The following is a 14,398-nucleotide window of genomic DNA, read 5'->3' as shown; positions in this document are numbered from 1 at the left end:
ATGCCAGCCCTTGGAGAGTGGAGGCAAGGTCAAAGTTCAAGGCCATTTTCCTCCTTGCAGCAAGTTGGAGGTCAGCCATAGTTATATTGAGAACCTATTATTATAAACAAACAAATATATTATAAAGTTTGTATCTACATTACATACCAGGATTCCCCTGGGAAACACTCCCTAGTCATTAGGGATCTATTTTACATGAAACCTGTTACCCTAGGCTCTCTACTGTTATGGATGCTTTAGTGTGGTCTATGGTGTTCATGTCTAAGGGGTTTGCTACCATTCAAATTTATTATGCTTTCAAAAGTACTTGGTAGTTGGGATTGCTTTCAATCTTATAATTTCATAGCTATCTTTTGAATAGAGTTTAGCATATATAAAATAATTATACTATGCTGCCTGATGATTATTCCTTCAGTTTAAACATCTGCTTAGAAGGATCAGTTCTTGTATAGAGTAATGGTAGTTTTCTATGTCTGAAACACAAGTTCTCAGAAAGAAAAAAAAAAGATGGGATTAGTGGCTATGAAAAATTTTTGGTGCTAAAACACTGGTGTCCAAAACTCTGTCTTCAGTTTTTACCAAAATGCTGGACTCAAAGATGAAGAACAGTTGGCATGAGAAGTAGAAAGGAGCCTTCAGAAGATAGACCTGGGTCCTTCAGTCCCACACCTGTTGCTGCTAATGTGAATGGAGCTGATCTCTGACCCTAACCCAGAGGGCTGGATCCCAAGGACTAAGCTGAATAGCAGGAATCATGGTACTGGAATGCTGCTGGCCAGAGGGCCTTTAGCAGGTGAACATTGTTGTAGATCACAGCCCTCTGACCAATAACAGACACCATCTTTATCAGATCAACCATGCATTCTCTCAAGAGACCATCAGAAGCAACCTGTGGAATGCTGACCTTCCCTCAGAAAAGGAGTCCCTGGATCCTTAGGAGAGACTCCAGCTTCTCCTTGCAGGCATTTAATTCATTTCTGCCCTAATTGGACTTAGTCTGGGGCTTAGGGATTGCGAAAGCACAATGGCTGTGGAGGGGATGTAGTTAGATGGGATGTATCAGATGTGCTGTGTGAAGAGTTTCCAGTGCGCCTTTGTCTTAGTTAGGGTTTTACTGCTGTGAACAGACACCATGACCAAGGTAAGTCTTATAAAAAACAACATTTAATTGGGGCTGGCTTACAGGTTCAGAAGTTCAGTCCATTATCAGCAAGGTGGGAGCATGGCAGTATCCAGGCAGGCATGGCGCAGGAGGAGCCGAGAGTTCTATGTCTTCATCCAAAGGCTGCTAGTGGAAGACTGACTTCCAGGCAACTAGGGTGAGGATCTTATACCCACACCCACAGTGACACACCCATTCCAACCAGGTCACACCTATTGCAACAAGGCCACACCTTCAGATGGTGCCCTGGTCCAAGGATATACAAACCATCACAGCCTTCTTAGGATTCACCCGTGTACCTGCTTGTAACTCTTCACCCCCACACTGTAAGGAAATAGTTTGCTTAGTTTGTTTTCTATTGGTGGGATAGACTGCCATTAACAGATGTGACTTGGGGTGGAAACGGTTTATTTCATCTTACAGCTTGTAGTCCATCATGACAGGAAGTCGGGGAGGGAGCTAAAAGCAGGGATCTGGAAGCAGGAACTGAAAAAGAAGCAATGGAAGTATGCTGCTCACTGGCTTGCTCCCATGGATTGCTCAACCTCTTTTCTTATGCTATTCAAGAGCACGAGCTTAGGGGAACACCATCCCTGGTGGGCTGGGTCATCCTCTCTCAATTATCAGTCAGAAAAACCCTGCAGATTTGCATATAGTAAATCTGATGGAGGCATTTTCTCAATTGTGGTTCTTTCTGTTTGACTCCAGCTTGCTTCAAGTTGAGAAAAAACTAACCAGGATGTAACCTCTGTAAATTCATTGGTTCTGCTGGATGATCCTCAGTAGAAACATATGTTGGTTTGCCATTGGGGCCTTAGGAGGAGGGAGTAGATGCTGCTTATGTTTCTCCAGAGAGAAACCAAGGCCTATCATTGCATATCTAGCCATAGAGTAAGAAGGAGGAATTCCCAAGATAATAAGACTAAGCTGGCACACTAAGCCTCATAGAAGCAAAAATCTATGTTCTGTGTTTTTCCCCATCAGTTCCTTAGAAAGCAGATCCCTTGGGATGATAGAAAGGGAAAGCAGGTAGTTTCTCATGGCAGGAAGGCACAGCAGCAAGTGACAGGCACAGAGGGAAGAAGATGAGGTTGAAAGATCTCATCTTCAACTCCATTCAGAAAGAGGAGAAGAGCAAAAGTGGAAATGGGGAGTATTTATAAACTCTGAAAGCCCACCCCTATGCTAAGCTTGCTCCAGCAAAGCTATACCTCCTGAACTTCCTCTGACAGCACCACCAACTGGAGATTTGCTGTTTAAATCCCTGAGCCTATAGGGCAGTGGTTCTCAACCCGTGGGTGGCGATCCCTTGTGGGGAGCCACATGACCTTTTCATACAGATCATATATAAGATACTTACATTATGATTCACTACAGTAGCAAAATTACAGTTATGATTTAGTAGTGAAATACTTTTATGGTTGGGGGTCTCCACAACATGAGGAACTGTATTAAAAGGTCACAGCATCAGGATGGTTGAGAAGCACTGCTCTAGGGGATATTTCTATTTCAAACCACCACAGAAAGGAGGTGTGGCCTGTGTTCTGTCATACTTCACCATGTTAACTATCTGTGAGATAGGCTGTCCATGCACACCTTACAAACAAGAGTCAGCTGGCTCTGTGAGCTAACATCACTTCAAAGTGGTGCTTGCCCATCTGTAAGCACAGGAGCTTCCCTGCTGTCTGGTTGTCCTTCTGTGAATGTTCTATATAAGCCAGACTCTAAGGATCAGGGTCCATATAGAGGTGGTATAACCTAAGTTAAGGAATATGTCTTTTTAGGTTTCAAACTAAGTTGGCTGCACATTGGACAGTGCACCTTCCTTGGCAAGGGAATAAAAACAACCTCCCTAAATCAGATGGGAGAAGAGACAGCTGTATTTGGTCTGTCCATGGGAAGAACATGCCAGAAGCCTACCTGCTCTTGGAGATAGCACTTCAGAGTCCTCCTTACCATCTTGGTAACTTACCAGGAAGAAGGAGTGTGATACCAAAATATTACTTCTCCCAGAGAAAAAAACCAGGAGTAGGCCTGGCCTTGAAGCCTGGCCACCCCCACCAGCCCCCCTCTTCCTAGCTTGAGCATTAATGTTTTCTCTGTGGAAGCTGGATGGTCAGTCAGTCCTACTGAGACTATTTACAGCTGCTTGCCTGAGCTGACTAAAATAGAATGTGATCTCAAATAGGTCTCATCAACCAGCTTGCTCCATTGTCATGTTCACAAGGTGAAGATGTCCAGGGTTGCTCTGCAAAAAAGAGACCAGCACAGGGCTCTGCCCACATAAGGGAGGTATTTGTTTCATTTCCTGCTGTTAAAGTTCTTTGTATAAACTGCTCTGATCACAGATGATTTAACAAAAGCCACATAGCAGAGTAACAAGAGCCAAGGGCACTGAGGTCCCTGCACAGCCCACAGGAGAGACTTTGGGGGTCTAAGTGAGTTTGGGAAGTTTCCACAGACTCGGCAGATCCCAGACTTGGGTCCCCAGAGGGGTCTGGGCCAGGGACAGTCCAGCCAGAAAGACAGAATTAAAACATGGCAAGGTCTTTGCCAAAGGCACGCTAATAGCTCCCATCTATCACCCAGGGAAGGCAATGTCTGGGAAGAGATAATTGACTTTTCATGGAACAGATGAAGTTTTACATGCCATGCTTCTTGAGTGACAGCTTTGCCTTGGGACAGCAGCAGCACACAGGACGGAAAACATGTCCAAATTCTCACCCTATCCTCAGGCCGGGGTTTAACTTAGACCTGCAAGGTTATTTCCATGATTTAGACCCCAAACTCCATCTGTCTTTGTAGTCATCCCAGAAAATGGAATGGTCCCCACATTCCAGTCCACGAATTGCTATTACTTATATTTTCAGGTTTTTGTTAAAATGTGCTTACACATTTTGTACCTTTTTATTGCTACCCTAGTAACAGATATGCAAATGGTATGCAAGGAGTGACAAGATTTTATCTGGTTTACCTGTAGGTAGACAAAATGGGTGCGGCCAGAAATATGCCTCTGCAGTTCAGAAAGGCAAAGTGGCACACTCATTGTCGCAGAGCAAAGCTGGGCTTGATCTCAGCCTTCAGTTCTCAAGCTCTGCCTAGACACTGTGCCCCAATTCAGCCCACAGGTAAGAAATGCCTCCATACCTGATGCTCAAGGGTCATGTGACAGAGCTACCTGCCCATTATCCTCAGTGTTTGTCATGAGCCTATCCTGTAATGACACTGCTGCTCACAGAGTCGCCAATCAAATTGTACCCAAGCAGCCACATGCACACACCTGTTTTCCTTAGTGGGTCTCTCTTGTCTTTTCCGGAGCTTGGTGAGGCACCAGACCACCCTGCCTGTCATTCCTGACATCTTCCAGCCTCACAGCTGGGCTCCCAGAGTCACCCAAAGGGACATTTATATCTCTGTTCAGACTTCTGGAACTCCTGAAGCTGATTCAACCAGTCTGATTTTTCTAACAATAGAGGTTTTGCCTCTATGTTGCTGTAAGCACCTTATTTGGATAAGGACTTCACACAGTGTCTTATATATAAAATCATCAGGTAACAACTGAGGATTAGAGGGTGTTCCTAGAAAGGACCACATTTGGATCAGGGACACAACACACGGACACAGTCATAGGAGCACGTAGGGGATGTGCTGGGTGACAGAACACATATGAGGATGTCCCTTTAGGCTCCAACACCTCCCAGGAGTCTCCTCTTCCTACCAGTTCACACTGCTCAGCATTCCACATACTGTCTAAAATCCCTCTGTATTAGTCAGGGCTCTTTCTGTTCTGAGAGATCAAAGTCCTATCCTAAGGAACTTAATTACAGAAACATATGTTCATTGGCTTTCATGCCTACCTGCCCACTAAGGAGTGCTGACAGAGGAGTCACAGAGAGGCTACCACATGCCTGGCTTCCTGAGGCAAAACCTAGGAGTTGCACACAGTCATGTGGAAATGAAGAGGCAGAATAATGAGAGGGGTGGCACTGATTGTTCTGAGCTCTGGCTTTGATGCCATTGCCACACATGGGCATGCAGGGCAACCCACTGGTGTCTCTTTGTGTGGCCCCCCGGTGGGTGTTAAGACCTTTCTATAGGACTTCCCTAGTTAGGGTAAGGAGAGAGGGAAACACTCCCAAAAAGGAGAGGAGGTAAAGTGGTCAAGAATGCCCACCCAGAGCAAGTCATTTACAAGAAACCCCTCCTCCATGTGGATATCATTTCCTTCCTGTTAAGTAATCAAGGAGAGAGCTTCAGGACCAGGTCTGCCCTGGGTAACTTACACTTGGGGCCAGAAATCAGAGAGCTGCTTCCTGCTCCTTCACTCTGATTTGTTGTGGCTTCCCCTTTTTCAAGATGGGATTTCACCCATTCAAAGAGGTTGATACAAACCAGCCGCATTTCCTGGAATCCCCCTGGGAACCCAGGACAAATTGATGAAACCAAGTTTAACAGCTGCAGGAACTACTGCTGGCATTAGTGTGTGCTTGGCTTGGAGTTCACAGCTGATGGGTTCCTGTTGGCTGTGTGTACAGGAGGGACACATTTACCATCACTGTACATTCAGGCAGTTCTCATCACAACAGATCAGGATGTGCTGGAGGCCCATAGAAACCTTGGCTGTTTCCTCTGCTTCTCCATCCAACTATTGCACACAGAGGGCTCAAAGCCTGAGTGAATCAGATAAGACCTGGAGGCAGATGTTTAGGACATACCACTATCCAGATCAGCTCATGTTTACTGATTGTCTCCTCCAATAACAGAATCATCCACCTCCTCCATTAGAATCTTTAAGTGAAGGGCTGGAAAGAAGGCACAGCAGTCAGGGACACTAGCTGTTCTTTCAGAGGACCTGGGTTCAATTCCTACCACCTGCATGGCCCCTCACAACCATCTGTAACTCCAGGTCTAGGGGATCCTATGCCTTCTTCTGACCCCAGCAGTCAGCAGACACTTGAGTGGAGCAAAGCCATACATGCAAGCAAGACACCCATCCACAATAAATAAATAAAATCTAAGTAAATTTTTATCCATCAGGTACAGTTAGAGCAGTGGCTCTCAACCTTCCTAATGCTGCCATCCTTAAATATAGTTCATCCCTTAAATACAGTTCCTTATATGGTGGTGACCCCCAACTATATTTGTTACTATTTCATAACTAATTTTTTCTACTGTTCCAAATTGTAGTGTAAATATTTTTGGAGATAGACGTGTGCCAAATGGGTTATGACCCACAGGTTGAGACCTGCTACTCTAGATAGACATTGAAACTTGCTGCCTGGTTGTCCCCACAGAGACATCCTCTATGTGACCATGGCAAGTCTCTAACTCTTTCTGAGCCCTGGTTCTTCCTTTGCGAGGCTAGAAAACTTTGGTTTTACAATGCACAGAACTGTGTTGTACATATAGTAAATGTTCCATAAGGGGACTCAGGATTATCTATTATACTGCTACAGAAAGTGATTCGCCTACAAGCACAGCAGACTGTAGACACAGCATCTTTTCTAAATAGCCCTGGGAAAGCTCTTTCCCTTTCCCCCAGGGCCAGGTTCTTTACCCCCTACCCCAACTCTGGGCCCAGGACCAGGACACAAGATCCTCATGGGGAAGGTCAACTGGGAGCTTTGGGTGTGTTTCCCCTCATTTGCCTAAAGTAGATGGGCTGATTGATGGCTGTTTGGGAAAAAACAGCTGCATTCTTCATGTGTTTTCCCCATCAAAACATGTCTGTTTCATTCTCTTTTAAAGGGCACCCATGAGTCATTTAACAGGAACTAAGATGTCTCAGTCTGCGACTTCCCAGGTGATTCACCTTCAACAGTGTGTGTGCATAGAATCTTTTAAGATCTGAAAACATGCCCCAGAGATTCCCACAGGCACTTGAGAGCAGGGGCTGTCCTGACAGAGCATTACAGAGGTGACATCAGATTTCTCAGCATCCTTTACTCACAGATGTTGTCTGGCAGGGAAGCAGTCATAGGCAGCCTACTTGTTCTGGCAGGGAAGAAAGACAGACACAATGTGTTTCCCCAGGCTAGCTCGCTGGGTAAGACACAATGTATTAAGCCGGGCAGTGGTGGCACATGCCTTTAATCTCAGTACTTGGGAGGCAGAGGCAGAGGCAGAGGCAGAGGCAGGCTAATTTCTGAGTTCTAGGCCAGCCTGGTCTACAAAGTGAGTTCCAGGATAGCCAGGACTATACAGAGAAACCCTGTCTCGAAAATAATAATAATAAAAAAAAAAAGACACAAAGTGTTTCCCCAGGCTAGCTCACTGTTGGAGCATCATGCTCTCAGGATAGTATCCACCCTTTTGGGAGACAACTCTCCACTCAGTCCCCAGGATTAATAAAGACACCTAAGGCAGATGGAATGAGAGGAGATAGAATAAACTCCAGACTGTTCCCTGGGCCTCTGATACCTTCACCCTATGTATCTCAAGCAGGCTTCCAGTTGAGGGTTCCCTGGACACCCGTTCCACACTCCACTTGATCTTGTATTGGCTGGGAGAGCCCAGAGGTCACGAGCACGAGTTGGATTCCGGCTTTCCTCACTGACCTTGTGATCAGACCCTGTTTCAGGGTTTCATGAAAAGCACGGTCCCTTATCTGATACTGAAGAAGCCCAGAAAAGAGGTGACATGCTGTTCTCAAGAGCATGTTGTCCTGACTGCCTCTACCACCACCACCACCGCCAGCACAACTAACACCACCACCAACACTGCCAACACCACTAACACCACCACCACCACCCAATTTCTTCCTCTGTTCTCAGCAATTGGAACCCATTCTCTGCTCCCTAAGTTCATGTGTGTGCTGGTTACCTTATGTCAACTTGACACAAGGTAGAGTCATCTCGGGGACGGGGTTATACCTCCATTGAGAAAATGCCTTCATCTGTAATGTTCTTAATTAATGATTGATAGAGAAGGGCCCAGCCCATTGTGAGTGGTAGCTTTCCCCGAGCTGGTGGTCTTGGGATCTATAAGAAAGCAGGCTGAGCAAGCCATAAGAAGCAAGCAAGAAAGCAGCATTCTTTCATGGCTGCTGCATCAGGCCTAGCTCCAGGGTCCAGATCGGTTTGAGTTCCTGTCCTGACTTCCTCTGATGATGAACTAACTACATGTGCAAGTGTAAGAAGCCAAACAAACCCTTTCCTCCCCAAGTTGCTTTTAGTCATGGTGTCCTAACAAGGAAAATGTGTGATCTCATCTCCCTAAAACCATCAGGACAATAACACAAGCGTCTGTGCATGGCTTACTGCACCTTCCATTCTCTGACCCACTTGCTCATTCTTTCACTTACTTACACATTTGTTCACAACAATGAAGAGCATGGTGAGGCCATTGCCTTCCAGACACTGTGTTCATCCAAGGCAACAGAGCTATGAAATGTCCCTATCTCTACCTCTTAGAGCTGAGGTGACACATTCTACAGGACAAACTATTATCAGTAGGATAGGTGATGGAGGGAGCAGGGCAGTAACCAGCAAAAGTAACCTGGATGGAGATTGAGCCTGGATCCCAGGAATCTCCTAGAGAGTGTCCTGAAGTTCTGCGGATGCCCATTGACTCCCTCAATCTTCCATACCTCATCCAAGGACTAAAGAACTATAATCTGTGCTCTCTATTTGGCACAAGCATCTTCCCTATTGAATCTTGCTGGCTCTTCCAGCCTCCCTGGCCTTTGCTCCTTCATCCTCACCATGGTCCATGCCCTCTGAAGCTCACCCAGCCTACTATAGAATCTTTCATTGCTTGCTTCCTTATGTTTCCTTGGTCCCTTGTCTGTCTCCACCAGACTGTGAAATCCCTGGGGGAAGAGACTGTCTCACTGGTGTCTGGATCCTGGGAGCTATACAGCCATTGTAAGGAGATTTCTGTTCTCAGGAATAACTGGCCCAATGGCTAAGTGGTCTGGGGGCAACAAGATTATTCACTGCAGGTTACCCAGTGTGTTCTGGCTAAATCTAATCTTAAAGGGCAAATAATCCAGCCTTGGACTCAGTTTTTGTTAATGTCCCTGGATCCCTCTTGAGAAATTCAGTTTGTTGGGGATTTGTTGTTAGGCAAACCAGTGTGATTTTCAAACTATTCATTAGCCAGGAAGCCTAGGCACAAATATCTCAATGAACAAGTCCTGATGAGAAAGAGACTCCTGGAATGACCTCTATTTGAAGATATATCTGCAGTCAATCCAAGCATGGTGGATTGAATGAGAATGGCTCCTATAGTCTCATATATTTAAATACTGGGGCTCCAGTTGATGGAACTGCTTGGGAAGGATTAGGTGGTGTGGATTTGTTGGATGAGGTGTGTTATGGGGGTGGGCTTTAAGCTTCAGAAGACTCCTGCCATTCCCAGTGTTTCTTCTCTGCCTCTTACTTGCAAAATCAAGATGTTATCTTCCAGCAGCTGCCTCAGTGTCCTGTTGCCATCCCTTCACTCTACCAGCATAGCTTCCAACCCTCTATAAGTTGTCTTGGTCATGGTATTTAGCACAGTGATAGAAAGGTAACTAAGGCCCTCTAACAGCCAGTAGTGAAATGGCTGCCAGGCCCAGTGACTTGCACCTGCAGACTCAACACTTGGGAACCTGAAGCAGAAACATTGTCACAAGTTCAAGGCCAGCCTAGGCTACATGAGGAAGTCCACACCAGCCTAGCCTGGCTGCAGTGTGACTGTCTCAAGCAAAAAGAAAAAGATGAAACCTGGAGGATCTGTTGGTATTGATGAGACACTGCACAAATTCTGGGGCCTGTCTGCTTTCATCTCTGCAGATTAGGAGAGCCCAGGGAAAGGATAAAATCTAAAATTAACCAAAGATCCTAGGAATCCCTGCCCACCACATATCCCCGTGCTCTGGACCAAAACACTTCATATTCTGGCATTTCCCCAGTCTAGGTTATGCTTGTTATGCCAAACTACACATGAGGCTGATGCAGGAGGATTGCAATTTCAAGGCATGTCTAGGCAACATAGTGAGCCTTATTTATTTGCCTCAAGATAAATAAAAATGAGCACGAGGGTATAGCTCGGGGGTAGTATACTTGCATAGTGCACATGAGGCCATGCATTTACTTCCTGATACCACAAAAAGAGAAAAAGTGAGTGGATTTCAATTTCTTTTTTCTGTAGCATGGATCGAGAGTCCTGTGAAGTAAGAGAAAACATCCATGCAAAGTGTATGTAATGACAACAGCTTGCTGTTCCCTTGGTGTGCTGTGGCAGACAGGCCCTCGTTCCTCTAGCAAATGGCCTGTTCTCCAGGCTACTGTCACTCAGCTCTTGAGAGCCAAGCATGGTACTCACCAAGGGCCTCTGCTCACACTGAGCCACTTTATATCCTCGTGCTTGTGACTCTAAGTCCATGACTTTATTATGCATTTGTAGGCAGTTAACCCGTGGTGTAAATAAAGTTATATAGAAGCAGCAACTTCATCTTAGAGCTGTGGTTCTCAATGCTGCGACCTTTTGATGAAGCTCCTCACATTGTGGTGACCCCTACCCACAATCAAATTACGTTGTTGCTTCTTCATAACTGTGATTTTGCTATGTTATTAATCTTTTCTTTTGTTTGTTTGTTTGGATTTTTTTTGTTGTTGTTGTTGTTTTTTTTTTTTTTTTTTTTTTTTTGAGACAGGGTTTCTTTGTATAGCCCTGGCTGTCCTGGAACTAACTTTGTAAACCAGGCTGGCTTGGAACTCAGAAATCTGCCTGCCTCTGCCTCCTGAGTGCTGGAATTAAAGGCATGCACCACCTCGCCTGCCTTATGTTATGAATCTTGATGCAAGTATCTGATATGCAGGATATCTGATTGGGGGTTATGTCCCACAGTTTGAGAACCACCGGCTTAGATGAAAGAATGTGCACAGCTGCCTTTGAGCACTGATCATCCCAGCCACCTCTCCATTCATCTCTCCAGCCATCTCTCCATTCATCTCCCGTCCATCTCTCCATTCATCTCCCGTCCATCTCTTCATTCATCTCTTCAGCCATCTCTCCATTCATCTCCCCAGCAACCTCTCCAGCCATCTCTCCATCCACCTCTATAGCCATCTCTGCCTGTTCTTAGACATTTATTTTAACTGTAAATGTACATTTACTCATCTGGTCAGTGTATTACCATGGCAATAGCAAAGTAACTACGGCACTGTCTTCTTTCCACAAGCGGTCATGGCCCTGGTTCCCCATTTGACACTCCAGAGAGCTCACAGGGAGGAACACTTCCCTTTTGTCCCTGCAAGGGATTCTCCTATGCTGACAACATTCAGATGACTCAGATGAGAGTGTACTTTTGAAGTGAAAGTTAATGTTGAAGAACAGGTAGAGAGGACTGGAGCTATAGCTTAGTAGTGAGGAGACATTTTTTTCTACTCTTGTAGAGGAACGAGGTTCAGTTCCCACATCAATATGGTAGCTCACAACTGTTTGCCATTCAGCTTCGATGAGCAGATGTGCTCTTCTGGCCCCCACAGTCACCAAGCACACACACAGTGCACATACATACATGCAGGCAAAACACACAGACACATAAAGGATTTTTTCCTTTAAAAGAGAGTGAGAGAAGAAAAGAAAATTAGCAGCTTCAGTCTCACATATTTGCCTCTGTCTTCCAATGAGGAAACAGACTAGGGAACAAAGTGTGGCTCCACCAGTATCCAGATGCTAACTAGATGCTAACTAGCTGTCATGGCTGGCCTAATGCAGTGTATGTACTTGGCTACTGATGAGTCATATGTCTCTTGGGGCATCTGCATGGCTGCAGCTCAGAAGCCCATCCTCCCCAATGCTGAATTAAGAGCTCCAAGATGGATCTAGGTCCTATTTATCCATGGCAGGTTTTCTATTAGTTTCCATTTTTGAAAAATTGTCATAGCAGCTTGGGTCATTATCGTGACATGATTTTTGAGAGAACTTTCTTTCTAAAATGAAGACTTGTCAAAGGAAGGTATCTGTAAAGATGGGTCTGGATATTGTCAGCATAGGAGAGTCCTTTGTGGGGATGAAAAGGAAGTGGTCTTCAACTGGAGTGTCAAATGACAGAAAAGTGTCATGACCTAAGAAGACAATGTCTTAGTTACATTTCCATTGCTGTGATAAAACATGGAACAAAAACAACTTAGGGAGGAAAGGGTTTATCCAGTCTACAGTTTATTCTCCATCTTAAAGGCCAGTCAGGGCAAGAACTCAAGGCAGGAACTTGGGGGAAAAACTGAAGTGGAGACCATGGAGAAATGCTGCTTACTGGCTTTCTCCCTTTGGTGGTAGTTTGCCTTCTTATACACCCCAGGGCCCTCTGTCTAGGGATGGGACTGTGGGACCTTCCAATCAATCACCAATCAAGAAAATGCCCTACAGACTTGCCACAGTTAATCTGATGTGTGCATCATCTCAACTGAGGTGCTGCTTCCCAGATAACTCTAGCTTATGTCAATCAGAACATTTGGCCCCTGTCACCTTGTTACACCAACACACTACTATTAAGCCAGAACTCTTCCTTCCTTGTTTATCCTCAATATTTCATATATCAATATCAATATTACAGCATGAATAACTTTAAAAGTCCAACCATCTTTGCATTTTCTGAGACTTTTAGTCCAAAGTCTTTTTAAAAATACACCATTTTTTTAAAAAAGTTCAATGTGTTTAAACTGTGGCCTCCTGTGAAATAAAATAATAATAATATTTTCTCATTTCATGAGAGAAGACTCAGGGTGTAGCCATAGTCTGAGCAAAGCAAAGCTAAACTCCAACCACGCAAATAACTCAGTCCCCAGGGCCTGGCACTCATGTTCTTCTGGGCTCCAGAAATCCTATGCAACTCTGCTTCACAGGTTCTGACATTTAAAACACCCAAATTCTTCTCAACTCATAGGCACAGGCCATCTCCACTCTACAGCATCTGCTCTCATGGGCAGTGGCCTCACTGTCCTGACATCTCCATCTTCTGGGGGCTCTAAAAGCTGCACCTTCACATAGCCTCCTGGTCTCTCTTCAGGGACCCTGACATATGGTGCCAATCCTCAGCCTCCCTCCATGGCTCCTTCAGTCTTTGGGTTCCTACCACAGCTGAGGCGTTCCTACCACGGATGACCTCTGCTGGCCTCTCAGAGTGCCAAGCTTCAGCTGTTCTCCATGACCCCACTGTGTCTTCAAAACCAGTTAGATGTGAGAGACTCTGACACATTACTGAGTTTGGCTACCAGCATGGCCTATTGGCTTGGCTCCCTCTGAACAACAGCTTTAGTGTGCTTACTCCAAGGAAACACTCCCAAACCTCACCTCAACGATGATGGTCTCTTCTTAATCACCACTAATTTCTCAGTTCCAGCTACTTTTGATCAGTTCTCTATTTTCCCAGTAAAGCAAAAGTTTCAGTTTAGTGGTACTGGTTTCTTATTAATCACACCAGATTTTTCAACTCCAATTGACAAGACCCACAGATTCTAATTCAAATATACCATACAAACTGCCTTTTAGAATATTCAAGGGATTCTCAAACATCCTTCTGAAAGCCCACAAGCCAGGTCTCCATTGTCTGCACTGCTTGAGAGCTTGAGACAATATTCCCTTCCAAGCTCCCACAGGACAGCTCACTAAGTCGCTACTACTCAATGGCTCTATAAAGATATATTTTTATACATTTATTATTATTGCAAGATGTGTGACAGAATCCCTGTCTTCTGTGTTTGTTTTTTGTCTACTTGACACAAGCTAGAGCCATCTTGAGAAGAGGGAACTTCAACAGAAAAAATGCCTCTATCAGACTGCCTATAAGCAAGACCATTGAGCATATTCTTGATTTCAATGGAAGTGATGCTGGGGAATATTAAAAAAAAGCAAACTGAGCAACCCAGGGGGAGCAAGCCAGGATGCAGTCCACAAACCCCCAGGTTCCTACCTTGGGTTGGTGGCCTGACTTCCCTTCCAGATGGCCCATAAACTGTAAGCTGAAATAAACACTCTGTCCTCACATTGTTTTTGGTCAGTGTTTTATCACACTAACAGAAAAGTAACTAAGATAGAAACTGAAATTGGTACCAGAAGTAGGTATTGTTAAGAGCTGGCCCCGTGTTTTGGGAAGGATTGTGGAAGGAGTTTGAAACACTGGGATAGAAAAGCTACTGGGTATGTAATGGGGCTAACTGAGATGTTATGTGGAACCTGTTAGGTGAGGTAGAGAATGGTCCTGAGCTGGGACCATTCACTGATTGAGCTTGGATAACATGTACTGCT

At 45.0% G+C, this 14,398-nt stretch overlaps 1 pseudogene; it reads right to left on the bottom strand.

The window, feature by feature from the left end:
* LOC147001178 (hippocalcin-like protein 1) overlaps window positions 1-14,398 on the bottom strand; it is a 116,474-nt pseudogene that overhangs the window by 78,208 nt on the left and 23,868 nt on the right.

The sequence above is a fragment of the Mus caroli genome, unplaced genomic scaffold (genome assembly GCF_978045245.1).
Source record: "Mus caroli unplaced genomic scaffold, Mus_caroli_1 scaffold_14, whole genome shotgun sequence".
Taxonomy (NCBI): Eukaryota; Metazoa; Chordata; class Mammalia; order Rodentia; family Muridae; genus Mus; species Mus caroli.
This window is presented reverse-complemented; position numbering and strand designations above follow the sequence as displayed.